Source organism: Pelobates fuscus, chromosome 5 (assembly GCF_036172605.1).
Source record: "Pelobates fuscus isolate aPelFus1 chromosome 5, aPelFus1.pri, whole genome shotgun sequence".
Classification (NCBI taxonomy): domain Eukaryota; kingdom Metazoa; phylum Chordata; class Amphibia; order Anura; family Pelobatidae; genus Pelobates; species Pelobates fuscus.
In genome coordinates, this window is record NC_086321.1 from 163,957,616 (window position 1) to 163,977,567 (window position 19,952).

Below are 19,952 nucleotides of genomic sequence, written 5' to 3' on the forward strand. Positions count from 1 at the left end.
GGCCTTAGAAGGGATTAAAGACCCACAGTGTGCAGGTGCCTGACAAAACACTGGACAGGGCATCCAAGAAGCCTGGATATACTTTATGGACTTGTGAGCCAGATCGGCCCCTATCACTGATTACATATCTTGGTGAGATCTAACCAAAACAATATTATTGGAGATCTGAGGACTATACTTGGGACTTTTTTTTTTTTTTTTTTTACAATTCTAAATTTTTCTTTTTTCTTTATTTTTCACCCTAGTTTATATTTCATACACTAAAAAATTAGAACTACATGTTTTTTTGATAACCATATGTGTTTGAGTGCAGTAACATTTCCTATATTTAGAAATGTTTTTGAAGGTCTTATGACTGGTTGACCTTGATATCAGCGCCAGCATTTAATTACATTTTGTATAAAAAATGTTTTTGCCAGAATTTTCGGCAATTCATCCATTCTTATGAAAGATGAATGAATACAAATTATAACAAATAAAATGAACGGATTGCTTGTAGGACAAACTTTTGTCCATTCAATTTTTTAATTAATTTAGTTATGTACTTATGTTCTTTTGAAAGATGCCTATTCATTGTGCTAGCAGTTTTACTAGGAAGTGTTCAGCTTGGGTGAAATTAAGTTTGTCTCTCACCTTTCATTAACTTCACTGATGTTTAATTGATGATGGCAAAAAAGATCATTAACAGGCAGTCATGTGCTGGTTGCTATTGTAACTCCCTAAATGACTCTACTAGTGTTGACTAGTGAGTATACGAGCAAAGTGACTGTCACTCCATTCAGATGCTGGCATGCTTTACATGAACATGAGAAAATTCTGGTGCTCTAAGGAGGTATGGTTTGTATTTCTTAGAGATGCATGATGTATTCAATTAAAAAAATAAGAAATACTTACCATACCTCCTTAAAGCGCCAGCATTTACTCATCTTCTTGTAATGCATGTCAGCTTATGTATGGACTGACATTAGTCCCTTTGTTTTTATACTGATGTATTCAGTGTATTTTGGGACTGATTTATGCAAAGTAATTGTTACTTTTCACATTCAATTTAAGGGTTTAGTGGAAATATCGTACAGATTTCCACACTGACTGGGAGCAATTCTTGTACATATTTATCTTTGAAAGGTGATTTTGTAGGGTATTCATATTTTTTCTTAAACCATTTTAAAACATGCTTTTTCCTTGTGCTTTGGATCACTTTTCTGATAAAATGTAAACATTCTCCCATGCTTCAGCTTTTATTGTATTTTACTTTATAGCATTTTACTAATAATTTCGGTCAAATAATAACTTCATATTAAAGGTCTGCACTTTAATCTTTTAAAATGAATGTCTTTACCAGTACAGTTTTAACATCAACACCACAATCCACCTTTCCTCCTTCATGTTAACCAGATTTCCAGGCCATGCTAATGAAAAGAACCCTAAAGCATAATGCTGCCATCAATATACTCAGTTTTCCCAATAGCAGTTTGGATTGAAGCCAAAATGCTCTATTGGCCTTATCTGACCTCAAAATGTCTTACTGATAACATGTGTCAGGCTCTTGCTTTTTAGAAAACTCTAGATGGGCTTTTATATAGTCTAGTATTGAGTAATGTCCTTTTTCTTGCAACCTGCCCACCGAGATCAGTTTGATGCAAATCTCTGAAATTGTTAACTTGTGCACATCCATTCTACATTACTTCTTTAGCTTAAACTTTACCTCTTTTGAAGTTAATGATGACTAGTTTTTAGCTTTCCTCAAAAGTCTCCATTTTTGATTGATTGAGATTTTAAAGGGTGACTTGTTCTATGCAGTGTGATGTAGGTTGATGCAGGGAGACAGATTAGTGCTGATCTCCTTCTCACTGCTGAAAAAAAGTGTTCGCTTTAAAAAAAAAAAAAAAAATTAACATGGTTATACCGTTTTAAAATACTAAAAAAAATCAAAGTAAGAAAAAGTTTAAAAAACATTGGTACAGGCTAGCAAAAAAATGGTCCCATGAAATGGTATGCCTATGTGGGGTTGTTGGAATAAGCAACCTGCTAAACAAATAAAAAAAAACCTCAAAGGTGGGACATGGACCCAACATAAAAATTAAAAATTTGAAAAAAAAACCTGGAATGTCTCAAATGTGGCCCTTCAACGTGTACATATGAGGGTATTGCTGTACTCGGACGATATAGTTGAGCAACATATGAAATATTATACAGCCATATCACACATAAGGCTCTGTCCGTGGTCCCCTTCTATTTTCTCTATTTTCTCTTTATACTGCCTCTTTTGGATTCCCCTACCTCCAGTATGCTGATGACACCCAAATATATCTCTCCTCCCTTGACCTCTCCCCTGCCGCCCTGCAACGTGTCATTGCTTGCCTTTCTTACATCTGACTGGATGTCCTCCCGCTTTCTGTAACTCAATCTCTCTTAAACTAGGCTCCTTCTCTTTCCTCTTCCTAATACTGATCCTCTTCTTTCGCTCTCCCTTCAAGTTAGTGGTATCCACATACGTCCATCCTTGCAAGCACGCTGTCTTGGCATCATACTCCACTCTAGCCTCACCTTTGAGCCTCGCATCCAATATGTTGCCAAATCCTGTATGTAGCGGAGAGGTAGTATAATCCACAAGGCCTCCGCTGGTAGACAGGAAAAGCAGGCAATAATCCACATAGGCAGGTACAGCATACAATAATCCAGGTAGCGTTATAAGAATCCTTGTCTCCCAAGAACTAGACGAAACATAGGCTGGGAGTCAACTGAGTTCTTTATTCACAGGTCACAGTATTTATGGGATTCCCCATGCAAGGGGTTTCCCTACAGACATTCCAGGGGTTGTACATGGGGGACTGAATAACCTGGGCATTTCTCCCATCAGGCACCGCTGCACGAGAGGGATACTCCCACTAGAATATACAATTAAGTGGATTATCTCCTCGTGCAGCAGAACCAATATTCTACATAAAAATACATATCTTTTAAAATATTCGTTAGATTGAAACGAATGGACGTTTGGTAGATAGCTGGGATATGAGCGCACATTTCGTGAAAGTACCGCTCTGATCCCAGTTAAAATAACCGAACGCCGCATGAAACACACATTATTTCTAAGTTACATTTAAACTACCGATTGACCTTAGAGAAACACATTATCGAAGGACCGGGGCTCCCGAACGGCTTGGAAGTCCAGCGGTATTCGTGCCGCCGAGTAGCCGATTTTAGTTCCAGGCACTCGACGACCAAATACCGCTGGGCTAACAAAGGATCCAAGGTGGCCGACCGCCGCGTGGTCGGTAGTCGAATGACAGCCACCCTGAATCCTATTAATTACCGATTGCAACAATGTTGCAATCCTTAATGGGAGCCACACGACCTCCTGTGTGTGGTCTCCATTTGGCAGTTTGTTTGTTTCATGAACAGTGTTGAAATTCACTGTTCGTGAAACAATTGCATGAAGGCTGGCGGTTTTCATGCCGTCAGCATACGAACGCTATAGATCACTAGAACCATGTTATACATAACACACATACGCTTGGTTCGTTAAAGTGGTATAGTGACTGAGTCACACCACACAAAAACAAAAGTTTTAGACTTTAGAAAAACAGACTTTTCTAAAATTAGAATATGTGTAAAGGAGTCATTATCAGACTGGAGCAATTTATATGGAGTCCAAAAGAAATGGGATTATTTAAAAGTTGCACTACTGAAGGCAACAGAAAAATGCATTAGGCTTGTCAGTAAAAGCAAAAAATTCAAGAAACCACTGTGGTACTCCGCAGATGTGGCCAAAATAGTAAAAAACAAAAAGCTAGCATTTAGTAATTATAAAAAAACCCAGAGTGAGGAAGACAGAATGACCTATAAGATTAGGCAGAAAGAGGCTAAGCAAGTTATAAGAGCTTCCAAATCACACACAGAAGAGAAAATAGCACAGTCAGTAAAAAAGGGGGACAAACCTTTTTTTAGATACATAAATGAGAAAAGAAAAGTAAAACAAGGATTATTTAGATTAAAAACAAAAGAAGGAAGGTATGTAGATGAGGATAAAGGTCTAGCTGACTGCCTCAATTAATATTTTTGTTCGGTATTTACAGATGAAAATGAAGGAAAGGGACCTCAGTTAAGAAAAAGGATAAATGAGTCATTTATTACACGTGAGTTTACAGAGGAAGAGGTTCTATTTCAACTGTCAAAAGTAAAGACAAATATAATATATATATTTATAATATAAATCAGACAAGAACCCTGACGGGGCACCACCTGTTGTGCGTGGGATAGTATGGAATGTTTACTGGTATGTGCTGACTGTTTTTGGAGTGAGGTAGAGTCAGGATGTAATGATCCATGTGTTTTGTTAAGTGGGAATAGAGGAGAATTGGAGTAGATTGTGTTGTGTCTCTAGGTCTTAGGAATCCACATAAAGCTATGTATATTGCTGCTTTGATGACAGAATTTGTATTGGTGTCAAAAGGTTTTAAATCAAGCAGGTTAGACAATGCTTTGAAGATATGGTTATCTATGCGTAGCCTCTGTGATGTACGTGTGGGTTCAGATTTCTGAATGCCTCTGAGTATAGTCTTAATCTGGTGAGAGGCCATGAAACTAGTGTTTTTTGGTTGTAAGATTAGCATATGGTGTTGAATGCCTGTGAGATTAAGTTTGATGGTAAAACTAAAAAGATATATATCTGGTATGTGAGCGCTCCAATAAAAATAAACTAATAATCATGCAATAAAATAAAATAAAATATTGTAAAGACCACTATAGCTGGAACCACCACAATGACCACAAAATAAAAAATATATATAATATATTGAATCTAATGAAAAAATGGGCATATACACTGGGTCAATCTATCTAAACAAATATACTATACACATGTGGAAAGTGTATACAAAACTTCATTTATTGTATAAAACACAAAACATAAAAATATGAAACAAAAAAAAAAAAAATTTTTTTAAATCACTGGTCGATTCTGCGTTTGGATCCATGGCTTCGATTCAGTATCCCTGAAGTACCCAGAGTGACATTCCGTAAAAATAGGAATTTAAAGAATCTATTGGCTCCCTCCAAATTTCCGACTACAAAAACCAATAAAACATCGGTACTATGTGAAGCAGGAAACTTTAAATGCGGTGCTACCCGATGCCTAACGTGTCAATACATATGTCACGGAAGGAAGAACTTCTGTTCATCCTCTAAAGATGAGAATTTCCAGGTATCCACTAGAATCTTGTGTAATACTCCATTTGTTGTATATCTACTGATGTGTACTTGTGGCTTACTATATGTAGGTCAGACCTCGAGACCATTAAAAGCCAGGTTTAGGGAACACAGACGAGCCATCAGCAACCATGATAGAAAATCTTCGGTGGCCAGACACTTTCAAATGGCCCATGAGAGTAATCCTGCTCATCTAGTAGTGATGGGTATTGAGCATATTGCAGAGAGCACACTTAATAGAAAATTAGCTCTAATTACAGCAGAAACCAAATGGATCTTTAGACTTAATACACTTACCCCTAATGGGTTAAATGAAGAAGTGGAATGTAACATCTAAGAATTGATCTGTAACATATACTTTTTGTCTCTGGTAGTGGAAGACTTTTCACTGGTTCCATATGTGGGGGAGAATCAATTGGGAACCGTATATATATTGGATATTCATTATAGAACTTATGGTCACTATGATATTTATATGAGTCTTATATGAGTTCTCAGTATCATTTTAATGTTTTTTCTTAATTAATTTTCCAGGATTCAAATAATAATTTAACTGCATTATTTTTAAAAAAGACTAGGAAATTAAGGTCTATTAATATAATCAAGTTGTGCGAAAACATCTTGAAAATGGATATTTAAGTATTCTATTATTGTCATATATTTTTATTTTTATTATATATTTTTAATTATGCATTTTTGAAGTTAATTATGTGACATAGTTCAGTAATTATAAATGATTTCATTATACTCTCATTCATTGCAGTCTGTGTTACTTTAATAACATGCAGCATTTTTCATATATATATGCTAATGATTTTATTGCACCAATTAACAATTATGACCACTTCGTAAAATAATTAAGAGTGGGTATATATACCCTGCTCTTAGACAGCATACATTGTCTTGAAAAAGTCCTCTAGCAAGGACGAAACGCGTAGACGTGCTGTCTGCTGCTTCACCACACCGCCGACCTATTTGAACTTTCCAGCCGGTCCTTCCTTTACGATCCGACATTGATTTTCGGCGATTGACCTGGCGGGAACGGCATTGTCTGCACCTCTCACGGTTTGGAGTTGATGTGCTCCCAATACCTCATCCGAAGGTCGGACGAACAGGGTAAGTTGCCTTGGTGAAATCCCCACAGTGTTCCATTTCTGGTGGATGTGATTTCACATTTGGGGTTATCCTAATCGCAACCCCCTTAGTCTTGACCCGGGTGTTTGGTCGGTTTCCGAGCTCCCTCCCCGTGAGACGGTTCATTCATTTGGGTACTATCCGTCTATCTTATATTTTTTACGGAATATACATGAACCTTTTCGTTTGAAAACTTTTTTCATTTTTTATTCTTATTTTTTATGTGCACATCTCTTACACATTTCTTACATCAGTCTTTTGTGGATAACAACTATGAATAAGGGGCCCCATATTATTCTCTATACTAAGACCTGAGCTGGACATTTGAGGTGTTGTTTCATATTTTTATGTTTTGTGTTTTATACAATAAATGAAGTTTTGTATACACTTTCCACATGTGTATAGTATATTTGTTTAGATTATTATTATTTTATTATTTTATTATTTATATAGCGCCAACAAATTCCGTAGCGCTGTACAATGGGTGGACTAACAGACACATAATTGAGATCAGACCACTGGACGTACAGGAACAGAGGGGGTTGAGGGCCCTGCTCAATGAGCTTACATGCTAGAGGGAGTGGGGTATAGTGACACAAACGGGTTAAAGTAGGGGAATTAAATAGTTTGTTAGAGAAGGGTTTATTGAGTGCTTGGTAGGTCATTTTTGACAGTTGCAGGGAAGGAGTCAAGGGGTGGGGGATGAGAAGCCTGCTGACAGTTTAATTGATATGCTTTAACGAAGAAGTGAGTTTTCAAAGATTTTTTGAAGGAGTGGAGGCTGGGTGAAAGTCTGATTGAGGAGGGAAGTGAGTTCCACAGAATAGGTGCAGCCCTAGAGAAGTCTTGAAGGCGAGCGTCAGAAGTGGGGATCCGGGCAGAGGATAGGCGTAGGTCTTGGGATGAGCGCAGGGGTCTCGACGGGACATACTTGTGTATGAGGGAGGATAGGTATGTTGGAGCAGCATTATGTAGGGATTTGTAAGCAAGTGCCAGAATTTTGAATTGGGCCCTATATCTAACTGGAAGCCAATGCAGGGACTGACAGAGCGTGGAGGCGTGGGAGGTGCGACCGGACAGGAAAATAAGCCTCGCAGCCGCGTTCATTACAGATTGCAGCGGTGCAAGCTGGGAACATGTAAGACCGGTCAGAAGGGGATTGCAGTAGTCGAGGCGAGAGAGAACAACAGCATGAACCAATATCTTAGCCGCGTCCGGCGTTAGATATGGGCGGATGCGCGCTATGTTCTTGAGTTGGAAGAGACAGGATTTGACTATCGATTGGACATGGGGAGTAAAAGAGAGGTCAGAATCGAAAAGAACCCCTAGGCAGCGAGTCTGCGAGGTAGAGGTGATAGTAGCGCCGTTGACTTGGATGGAGACAACAGGAGTAGCAGCACTTGAGGGAGGAAAAACTAGAAGTTCTGTTTTGGACAGGTTGAGTTTAAGGAAGTGAGCAGCCATCCAGTTGGAAATAGCAGAGAGGCAGTCAGAAACACGAGTCAAGGTGGGCGGAGAGAGATCAGGGGAGGACAGGTAGATTTGCGTGTCATCTGCATATAAATGATATTGGAAACCAAAGGAGCTGATGAGTTTACCAAGGGAGGCAGTATAGATAGAGAACAGTAGGGGGCCGAGGACAGATCCTTGGGGGACGCCGACAGAGAGGGGTTGGTGAGTAGAGGCGGAACCAGAGAAAGAAACACTGAAAGAGCGCTGGGAGAGGTAGGAGGAGCACCAGGAGAGAGCAGTATCCCGTAGACCAAAGTTACGAAGAATGTGAAGAAGCTGTTGATGATCAACAGTGTCAAATGCGGCAGAAAGATCAAGGAGGATTAGGATAGAGTATTGGCCGTGAGATTTAGCGGCAATTAAGTCGTTGGATACTTTGGTCACAGCAGTTTCGACAGAGTGACCAGCGCGGAATCCAGACTGAAGGGGGTCAAGCAGAGAGTTGGAGTCGAGAAAGTCTGTCAATCTGGCATACACAACTCTCTCGAGGATCTCGGAGGCAAATGGGAGTAGCGAGATAGGGCGGTAGTTGGATGGGGAGTTGGGATCAAGGTTGGGCCTTTTCAGAATCGGGGTTACGGTTGCATGTATGAAGGGTGAGGGAAATGTGCCAGAGGAAAGGGAGAGATTGAAAATGCTAGCGAGAGGAAGAGCAAGAGAGGGAGACAAAGTGCGGATGAGATGCGAGGGAATAGGATCGAGAGAGCAGGTGGTGGGGCGGGAGGACAGGAGCAGTGCAGAAACCTCTTGTGCTGTAGCAGGTGCAAATGTGCATAGGATGGCAGGGGGAGTGGGGTTGGGTGATATAATGATAGGGGAAGGAGAGAGATTAGAGATCTCTTTCCTGATTGTAGAGATCTTCTCAGTGAAATGAGATGCAAAGTTTGTGGCGGACAAGGTGGTGGAAAGAGGGGTAGTCACAGGGCGAAGAAGAGCATCAAAAGTGTGAAACAGGTGTTTGGGTTGATGGGACAGTGTGCTTATGAGGGTTTTGAAGTAGTTTACTTTTGCAGAGGAAAGAGCCATGCTGTAGGAGCGCAGCATAAATTTATAGTGGACAAAGTCAGATGCAGAGTGAGACTTTCTCCAGCAGCGTTCAGCAGTTCTGGAACATTTTTGGAGGTAACGGGTCAGCTTAGTGTGCCAGGGTTGTAGTTGGGGGCGCTTGCTGCGTTTAACTGTAGGAGGTGCCATGATGTCAAGTTGAGAGGAGAGAGTGGAGTTGTAGAGTGAGGTTGCAGAGTTAGGGCAGTTGAGATTTGAGATGGGTAAAAGGAGTGTTTGGAGTGTAGATAGATTGACCCAGTGCATATGCCCATGTTTTCATTAGATTCAATATATTATATATATTTTTTATTTGGTGGTCATTGTGGTGGTTCCAGCTATAGTGGTCTTTACAATATTTTATTTTATTTTATTGCATGATTATTAGTTTATTTTTATTGGAGCGCTCACATACCAGATATATATCTTTTTAGTTTTACCAGACAAGTCGCTCCCTTGTATGTGATGCAGCCCTGCTGTTATTGATCCTATCGGGTCCATTTATTTCTTCCATTCTCACTGTCAGTTCCTATATATTTACATTTGTTCATAAAGTTTGTTGGTGTTATATGACATTTTGAGTTTAAGGTGGCAAAAAGAAGCAAAACCCAAAAAAGATGTCATAACAAATGGTTGCATGATGTTATGTTCCAAAAGGAATCTTTTGAATAGTGTAAAAGCCCTGTCGTATGTTTTGTGTGTATTTTTTGATAGTGCCATTTGGGACAGTGTCCTGCTATGATGCATGATGGTGTCTAGTCCAGTATTAGTTGTTGAAATGTTGGAGTGGTGGTGGCTGTGGGTGCAGCTGACGGGAGTGCTTGATGAAAAGCCTGAAATTTAAAACGAGACAAACTGTCAGCAGCTGTGTTACATTTACCTGTAACATGGAAACAATATAGAAAGAAATTATGACAAGCTGCCAACCAAGTGAGTTTCCTCAGAAATCTCATGATCGTAAGGGATTTGGAACGACCTTTGTTGATGATGTGACAGGTTGCCTGGTTGTCTGAGTAACAACGAACTGACATATTTGCCCATAAATGACCCCATGCTACGGCAGCTGCCATGATGGGATAGATTTCAAAGAGAGCTGAGGTAGTGGAAAAACCTTCCAAATCCTGAACTGCTGGATTGTCTTGTCGTGTGGTATGCTTGCTTGCATTGTGGTCGAGTCTAATTGAATACCCAGGAAAGTGATAATCGTGTCTGGCCCCTCCGTTTTCTATGGGGAGATTGGTACACCTAGTTGCTCGAATAGCTTGGTGGTAGCTTTGAGGCTACTAGGAGGGGAAGTATTTTCCTCGACCAGTAAGAAATCGTCCAGGTAATGTTATACCGTAGGGCATCTGGATATGTTAAAAAGTAACCAGCACAATGCTTTGGCAAATGTGTCAAAAATAGCTGGGCTACTTTTGGACCCAAAAGTTAAACAGGAGAAAAAAATAGTAGTTCCCCGCCTACTTGATGCCATGCAGGTGCCACAGTGTGGGGTGGATTGGCAGCAATTTAAAGGCATTAGTAATATCGGTCTTACAAAGCCAGGCTATGACCCCTGCTTGTATGATAGCTGTAATGGCGTGATCTATGGTGGTGTATTGCAGAGAGAATTCTTCGGAGGGTATGAGGGAGTTAAGACTGGGGTTGGCCAATGAGTGTGGTGGAGACAAGTCAATGATGAGTCTCTGTTTAAGGGAAGATTTCCCTGTGACAATACCAATGGGGTTAGTGCGCCATTCTATGAATGGAGGAGCTTTGAAAGGCCCCAATACAAAATGCTCAGCCACTTCTTGGGCTATGATAGTGTCAACCGCTGTGGGGTTGTGTTGTGCGGATTGTAGATTAGGGCATTCCAGAGTCCCAGATGGTATGTGTAGAATACCAGTGTGGAAGCCTTCTGTTAAACCAGAGATAAGAAAGTCCACCAAGTGTTTAGACGGGTGATGTGACATAAATGCAGTAAATACCGGAATATTAATGGACATTAGGTAAGGCTTAGAGTCCATTTTATTTGGACACATGGTTTTTGCATGTGCCCTAAAACATTTTAAACAGATATGCAATAATCTGCAACCGCTATAATTACAAGACCCAACATTGAAATTATTACATATCTGGGACTTGCCCAGAAACTTGATTGGGTGTCCCAGTTTGTCTCTTGACAATTTCTCTGGAACACCAGAGGAACTAGCTCCTTGCGTGGAGGCATGTTCATCCACCGTGTTGGGACAGAAATTTGTCGTATGGGCTGTAGAGGAGCAGTATTCACAAGTCGGTGTTCTTAGACCTGCAAAGTGTCTGCAAAATATGATGGTATCAATCCTTCCCCAGTTGGATCTTGTTCCATACTGGGAGAAGGCTCCAGACACTTTTGCAGAAAAAAACCTATGGTAGTCATAAAAGGCTGAACCACCATATTTGTTGCCCAGGTCTACCAGCTTGTGCATATAAAGATCAAACTCCTCTCTTCTATTGGGATAGACCACACAGATAACATCCCGGTAAATACATAAGCATAAGTCTTATTTTACACAATATCCTGGGAGGCAATCAGCAGGGAAGCCAGGTTGACGTATTTACCTTCCAGGATATCTCTTTTTATGTGCTCAGGGATCATATGAGCAGGGCTAACTTCCTGGTCATCCAGGGTGATGGTTGGAGCAACTAATGGCAAGTCAGCTGGTGCTTGTGAAGCAGCAGTGGGTGGCCCTGCTAGAGTAAGGGCCGTGGTGACCGACTCAAGTTTCTCCAGCCTGGAGTTGAGCTTGCTCATAGACGCCATGAGTGAAGACAACATGGAATATATGTCTCCTGGGTTGTACTGGCTAGGTCCTTCCCTGGCATCCATGATGTTTATTTAGGTACGTAGCAGTTTTAAAAGTTCTGCTTTCCTTGCTGTAGCGCGGTAGGTGATTTGCCGTCTCCTCAATTCCGTAGTTATACGAGGGATCGTCCAGGATCTGATCGATTCTGGACTAGTTACCTCTCCTCCTTGTGTAGGAGTGATAACTCTAGCCGGAGTGCTAGGCAGGGAGAAATCCTCTACCCCTTCCTGAGACATACTACAAACAAAACAATTATTTAGTGTATGAAAACCACCAAATCGTACTGGCAGGCTAGCTAAGCCGGATGGCGAAACATTACATTTGTTTGGTGACAGGTGAGGCCCTACTAGTTGCCAAGTGGCTTGAGAGGCTCTATCTATGCGTTGGCGCGAGGGGATTTGAGGCCACCCGTCGTAGTGGCATGAATTTTAGGCCTCTCGGTGACTGTAAAACAGAAAAACGGGGAGAGGGAGTGACAGGTGAGGCCCTCTCTATGCAACATGCGAGGCGGCTAGCTAACGTGTCACCCGTTGGGTGTTTGCCTCTGAAACGTTGAGGCGGGATGTTGGCCTCGCGGGACCACTAACTGATGGCAATAGGGAAGCCTATTGGGAAGCCTATGACCCTATTGCCAGTACTCTAACCTAGGGGGGAGAAATGCAATGTATGGCAGAATACCATATGAGCAGGTGTACGTACCTGCTAGTATGAATATCTCACAAGAAAAACCATGTGGTGAAAATATATTTAAACCTGGACAGCCTGAAACGGGTAAAAAGAAATTAGTATAATGAGTGTGGACTGTGTGGGAATGAAGTAGAATGTGTAGCCTGTACCAGCAATGTTTTTAAGGGCTTGCTGGCGTATTACTTGGTAAATGAAATGTGATATACCATGGGAATATAAATGTGTTACCAAGGCAAAGTGATGCCGTGGCTTTAATGCCCAATTCTGTCTAAAACAGTGGGGAATGTATGATGGGTGTCAAGTAGAATAAGAGGATGGGGTGAGGGAGGCCGTGGCCTATGTTTAAACAGCATTATGTTGTTTATATAATAACAAATGTGGCAGGGATAAACACAATGCTTTAAAAATTATGTAAAGTTATATATATATTACTGTACTGTAAAAGACATATGATTGGTTGGATCAGTACGTGTGATTCAACCCGAGAATTCATTATTTGGAAAAGGAAAACTGTATCCCTATGTATGTGTCTTAGTTTAAAACACAGAAATGAGGCCTGTAATGTAGGCTGAACCAACTTGAATGAAATGGATAAGTATGGAAGACCCCTGAAAGCGTGGGAGTCAAAATGATCCATACAGATATGTTAGCTGTTTTTTTATGGACATTGATAGAATACTGATACCTTTAAACAGTAATGGAAATAATCTGTCTATTTAATCAAGCAAATTGTTAACCAAATGGTATATACATGAAATGATGAAATGTAATCCACAAAAGGATTTATGCGTAATACATAGAAAGAAAACCGAAACCCAGTGTGAAGGGAAACAGAAGCTGGAAGGAATAGTTTAAACTCATGAATTTTATGCGAACAGCAAGCGTGTTTAAGCATATCATGAATTAAGTGCCGAACGGCAAAACAACTGAAATGATAACGTGTTTCACTGTAGCAAGGGAACAGTTATATGCAAAATGATCACTTTAACTAATATATGATTAGCTGAATAACCGTACAAAATGAAAACCGCGAACGGCTTGTTCAATTTGCGGCATAACAGGGACAAAATGTGCCGTGCTGTACCGTGCGCCGTGGGAACCGATCCTGGCGTGACAGGAAGGTCTAACTTACGGTTTAGGAGTCCCTAGGACGCGATCTACGACAATGACCGGGGTCAGAAGTAGCTGGACGGACGGAAAGGCCTGAAACAGGATTCCTGGACACAGCTTGCCGCGGAAAAACTTGTGGATACTGAAAACCAAGATGGCGTCTGAGAGAACCCAGAAGTGGATCCTCATTTAACGATGACCTCGAACGGTAAGGAGCAAGGTAAGGGGTGTGCCTTAAGTAGGCTAGGAGTGGATACCAAGCACCTCCCACAAATCCAGGCCAAGTTGCCTTAATACATATATATATATATACATATATATATATATATATATATATATATATATATATATATATATATATCTCTTTCTCAAAAAAAATAAAGGGAACACAAAGATAAAACATCCTAGATCTGAATAAATTAAATATTCTTCTGAAATACTTTGTTCTTTACATAGTTGAATGTGCTGACAACAAAATCACACAAAAATTAAAACATGGAAATCAAATTTTTCAACCCTAATTTTGAGTCACACTCAAAATTAAAGTGGAAAAACACACTGCAGGCTGATCCAACTTTGATGTAATGTTCTTAAAACAAATCAAAATGAGGCTCAGTAGTGTGTGTGGCCTCCACGTACCTGTGTGACCTCCCTACAACGCCTGTGCATGCTCCTGATGAGGTGGCGGATGGTCTCCTGAGGGATCTCCTCCCAGACCTGGACTAAAGCATCTGCCAACTCCTGGACAGTCTGTGGTGCAACGTGACGTTGGTGAATGGAGCGAGACATGATGTCCCAGATGCGCTCAATTGGATTCAGGTCTGGGGAACGGGTGGGCCAGTCAATAGCATCAATGCCTTCATCTTACAGGAACTGCTGACACACTCCAGCCACATGAGGTCTAGCATTGTCTTGCATTAGGAGGAACCCAGGGCCAACCGCACCAGCATATGGTCTCACAAAGGGTCTGAGGATCTCATTTCCTAATGGCAGTCAGGCTACATCTGGTGAGCACATGGAGGGCTGTGCTGCCCCCCAAAGAAATGCCACCCCACACCATAACTGACCCACTGCCAAACCGGTCATGCTGGAGGATGTTGCAGGCAGCAGAACGTTCTTCACAGCGTCTCCAGACTCTGTCACGTCTTTCACATGTGCTCAGTGTGAACCTGCTTTCATCTGTGAAGAGCATAGGGCACCAGTGGTGGATTTGCCAATCTTGGTGTTCTCTGGCAAATGCCAAATGTCCTGCACGGTGTTGGGCTGTAAGCACAACCCCCACCTGTGAACGTCGGGCCCTCATATCACCTTCATGTAGTCTGTTTCTGACTGTTTGAGCAGACACATGTGCATTTGTGGCCTGCTGGAGGTCATTTTGCAGGGCTCTGGCAGTGCTCCTCCTGTTCCTCCTTGCACAAAGGCGGAGGTAGCCGTCCTGCTGCTTGGTTGTTGCATTCCTGTTCCTCCACGTCTCCTGATGTACTGGCCTGTCTCCTGGTAGCGCCTCCATGCTCTGGACACTACGCTGACAGACACAGCAAACCTTCTTGCTACAGCTCGCATTGATGTGCCATCCTGGATGAGCTGCACTACCTGAGCCACTTGTGTGGGTTGTAGACTCTGTCTCATGCTACCACTAGAATGAAAGCACTGCCAGCATTTAAAAGTGACCAAACCATCAGCCAGGAAGCATAGGAACTGAGAAGTGGTCTGTGGTCACCACCTGCAGAACCACTCCTTAATTGGTGGTGTCTTGCTAATTGCCTATAATTTCCACCTGTTGTCTATCCCATTTGCACAACAGCATGTGAAATTGATTATCACTCAGTGTTGCTTCCTTAGTGGACAGTTTGATTTCACAGAAGTGTGATTGACTTGGAGTTACATTGTGTTGTTTAAGTGTTATTTATTTTTTTGAGCAGTGTATGTGTGTGTGTGTGTGTGTGTGTGTGTATATATATATGTATATATATATATATATATATATATATATATATATATATATAATCTCAATACAGTTAGAATAAAATTATATATATATATAAATACTTTTAATTTATTATATATATTTCATTCTACGTTTGTATTTTGATATAAATATGTATCTATATACATTATATATAATGTTATACTATGTGTGTTTTTAATATATATAGATATACTAATCTAAAAATACACTTAGAGTAAAATTACACACGTGTGTATGTATGTGTATAATTAAAAGTAATTTAAATATATATATATATATATAATTTTATTCTAACTGTATTTTGATAGATATATCAAATACATATCTATCAAAATACAGTTAGAATAAAATTATAAATATAATTTAAAAAAAATACTTTAAATGTAATATGTGCTGCTTTATTAGATATACATTAAAAAGATCGAAGTTTCAGCCCCAACCTGGGCTTTCCTCAGGATCAAAAATTACACATGCTAAACAAATACACACTGTGCTAACTTATATACTATAAGAGAAACAAATCATAAACTCTCCACAGCTGTTGATACTTCCCGATCGGCGTCCCTCTTTCCACAATGCGCAAGCGCATAACCAGCCAATTGAGACCGATCTGCGGCATGACGTAACACGCACCACCCCGGCAACCAGAATACACATTGCAGTGCTGCCATAGTGATTTGTGGACGCCGTGCGGGCTGTATACTAACACACTGATCTGTTTAAAAACGATCGATGAGCAACTGTTATTGGAGAGGAAAAAAGGGATAAAAATTCAAATATAAAACATCATTCTTAAATGGTAATTGTATATACACCTATATCTTGAAGATATATAACCCTTTATGCTTTACTTAACTGAACAACCTAAATGTGTCACTGAATAAACATGCTGTGTATACTGTTTATAATAAAGTGCTTACTATGCTCAATGCAAATATTTGATAAAGAGAGCAGATTGTGGTGCTGGTTATAAAGTGCCTAATTATATAAAATATTATAAAGTGCCAGTGCTATATCTATCTGAAAATTAATTTGGATGTGAAGACACTATTGTGATAATTAGTTGCCATAAAGTGCTACATGTGCTGACTGCTATTCATGGTCTCAAATAAGAGACTATTGAAAAGTGGTGCTTCAAATGTGTATTATCTCCATACAGTAGCTAAAAGTGAATAGTGCTCTAATTCATTATCATGATAGACTATAAGTTTAGATAATGTGGCATAATATTAATAATAGTGTGTTAAAGTGCATACTGTTAAGTAATAGCCAAATTAACTTAAATACTTATTAAAAATTACTATAAAACAATGTCTAATTCGCTATGCAGAAAATAAATGATATGCATAACTATACAATATTTCTCAAGCTGGATTAGATTAATTATAAAAATGAGTGGAAGAGCAGACTTTCATTAAGTCCTCTGGGAGAAACTGTATTTAGTTCATATATCCAGTAGGCTTCCCAGTTAAGTAGAGCTCGACCACGGTCACCTCCTCTCCTGGATTGTGGTATGAAGTCAATAGCCGTGAATTTTAAAGAAGACAAAGGGTGTTGTTTAGCCAAAAAATGTTTTGCAACCGGCTTATCTGAAACACCATCCCTATAGGCCAAACGGATGCTGGAACGATGTCCTCATATTCTTTCACATAAAGGGGTTTCCGTTTTTCCCATGTAATTAAGTCCACAAGGGCATGTTAACTTATATATCACAAATGGTGTTTTGCACGTGATGGTATGCCTAATTTCATATATTTTCTTTGTATGTGGATGGTTAAAATATTTGGCTTGTAACATATGTCCACATGTAACGCAACCAAGACAGCGTACACACCCGCGACTAACTGTCTTAGATGTGGTGGTGTAGCTCTTCACTGGATCTGTCTTGACCAACATGTCTTTCAAATTCTTATTGCATTTAAAACATATGAGTGGAGCCTCCTTAAATACCTTAGGGAGTGTATCGTCCGTGAAATCATTTGCCAATTGTCCTTGATAGCTCTAGCTACCAAAGGTGATTGATGATGAAAGGTAATTGGAAGTTTCTGTGGGGTTACATCATTCTGAGGTGCTTGTGCCATCCTGGCTTCACTCAATGCTCGCTCGAGGATATTATCTTTGTAGCAATGTATTATGCAATGTATGATCAGAAAGTGTAACTAAACCCCCATTATTTTTTGCCTAGATTAGGTGTTTTTAATAAAACTAGTCAAATCTGTCAGCATCAAAGTAGCTGTTTAGTTGATAAGTGAGTGCGCTGGATTTCTATTTTTACTGTACTTATTGACCCCCAGCAGCACCCCATTTAAGCATGTTTAGGTGAGTGCAGCCAGTCCCTTGTTTTCTCATATATATTTAGGAGTCTAGCCAGCTGCTTGGTTTTGTACAGCCCCCTGTCACAAGTGTCTCATCTCAGGACCCTATTTAAGCCTTGTACTGCAGAGAACTCGAGATGGAAGGATTTCCCCAAGTGAGTAGCTCATTTAGTAGACAGTTGGCAGTGAGAGTAGGACCTGCCAAAGATGGGGTACATTGACGTTTGTGGCAGGCTTATGCAATGTATGATCATATAGTGTAACTAAACCCCCATTATTTTTTGCCTAGATTAGGTGTTTTTAATAAAACTAGGCAAATCTGTCAGCATCAAAGTAGCTGTTTAGTTGATAAGTGAGTGCGCTGGATTTCTATTTTTTCTCTAACTTTCCAAAACACCATGAAACCTGTACATGGGGGGTACTGTTATTCTCGGGAGACTTCACTAAACACAAATATTACTGTTTTAAAACAGTAAAACATATTACAACAATAATATAGTCCATAAAATTGAAGTTCGTTTGTAAAAAATGCAAAAAAAGTCACTTTTACTTAAAATATCATCGTTGTAATACAATTTACCAGTTTGAAACACTAATATTTGAGTTCAGCGAAGTCTCCCGAGTAAAACAGTACCCCCTATGTACAGGTTTTATGGTGTCTTGGAGAGTTACAGGGTCAAATATAGTGCTTGCGAATTAAATTCTCTGCACTTTCTCCCTGTGTTGTCAGGCATGTCAATCAAATTTTAATTAATCAAATCACCTAATTATGTTAAAAGTATACCTAAATATACACATAGAATTTTAATATATGTGCATTTATAGGTATTTAAATTCTACGTGTATACTAATGTAATCTTTTATGTAATTATATATATATATATATATATATATATATATATATATATATTTGCGGTTATTTGCAATTTATAGATATATATATATATATATATCTATAAAATGCAAATAACCGCAAATATATATATATATATATATATATATATATATATATATATATATATATATATATGTATGTCATTCTAAGTGTATTTTGTTACCTATATATATATATATAAATAACAAAATACAGTTAGAAGGAAATTACATATGAATATATAATTTATATTAAATTTTGTTTCAATATTTTATTTATTAATTTTATTCTTTAATTTATTTATTATTGTAGTTATACATATTTATATATATATATATATATATATATATATATATATATATATATATATATATGTAATGTCATTCTAAGTGTATTTTAATACTGATATATATGTACTTATATCAATATTAAAATACACTTTGTATGATGTTACATATATATAATATGTATAGCATGTTTAATAATTTTTCTTTTTACTTTTCCACCAGCAGGGGGACTGTCTGACATTTCAGACAGTCCCCCTGCTGGCAGATCCACAGCCAGCTATAGGGGGCCATGTGATCGCTCTTTGAGAGCGATCACACGGCCCCCGGGGGCCTTCTTTTGCCGTGGGAGGGCTGCCTGGGCTGTGAGGCAGTCCACCTGAAGCAGAGCACCGGGAAGGTAAGTAACCCGGGCACTCCAGGGCTCAAAGCCGTTACGGAGTTCTATGCCACCGCAACGGCTTTAAAGCCCACTTAAAGCGGGACGGCATAGAACGCTGTAACGGCGTTAAGGGGTTAAAAACAAAACCAAAACAAAAAAACTCCCATGTTTTTTTCTCTTTGCTGTCATTATTGATATAGTATAAATTATTTTACAGATTATTATTGTTATTGTTTGCATTGGAAATTGCTTTTTATTTTCCATTCTCTGTTGTATTGAAACATTTTTAAGGTACATGACATGTAAAACAGAGTTATAACACCCAGGTGTATTGTGTATTGGCAATAAAAAGAGCATGCACACATCCATTTTAATAAACACATACAGTTCAGCTATTTTCAAGTAATGCCTCGGTTATAGAGTTTTAGAAAGTCTAAGAATACTAAACTTGGCTTGACAAAGACTTCTTAGCAGGTCGAAACGTTGCTGCTCTTTTGTGTTCCATTAAAACTGCTTGCGACTTGAACACCTTGAGTGCCTGGAGATTTTCTTTTTGTTTGCCTTATTGTTGTGGCTGCTGGAATTGAGTGCTGCTCCTATCTTCATGA

General features: G+C 39.4%; 1 protein-coding gene across 2 annotated transcripts in view; it reads left to right on the forward strand.

Annotated features, from left to right (window-relative positions):
* Nucleotides 1-19,952, forward strand: part of LOC134611079 (dehydrogenase/reductase SDR family member 4-like) — a 157,113-nt gene that overhangs the window by 57,645 nt on the left and 79,516 nt on the right. The window lies entirely within an intron of this gene.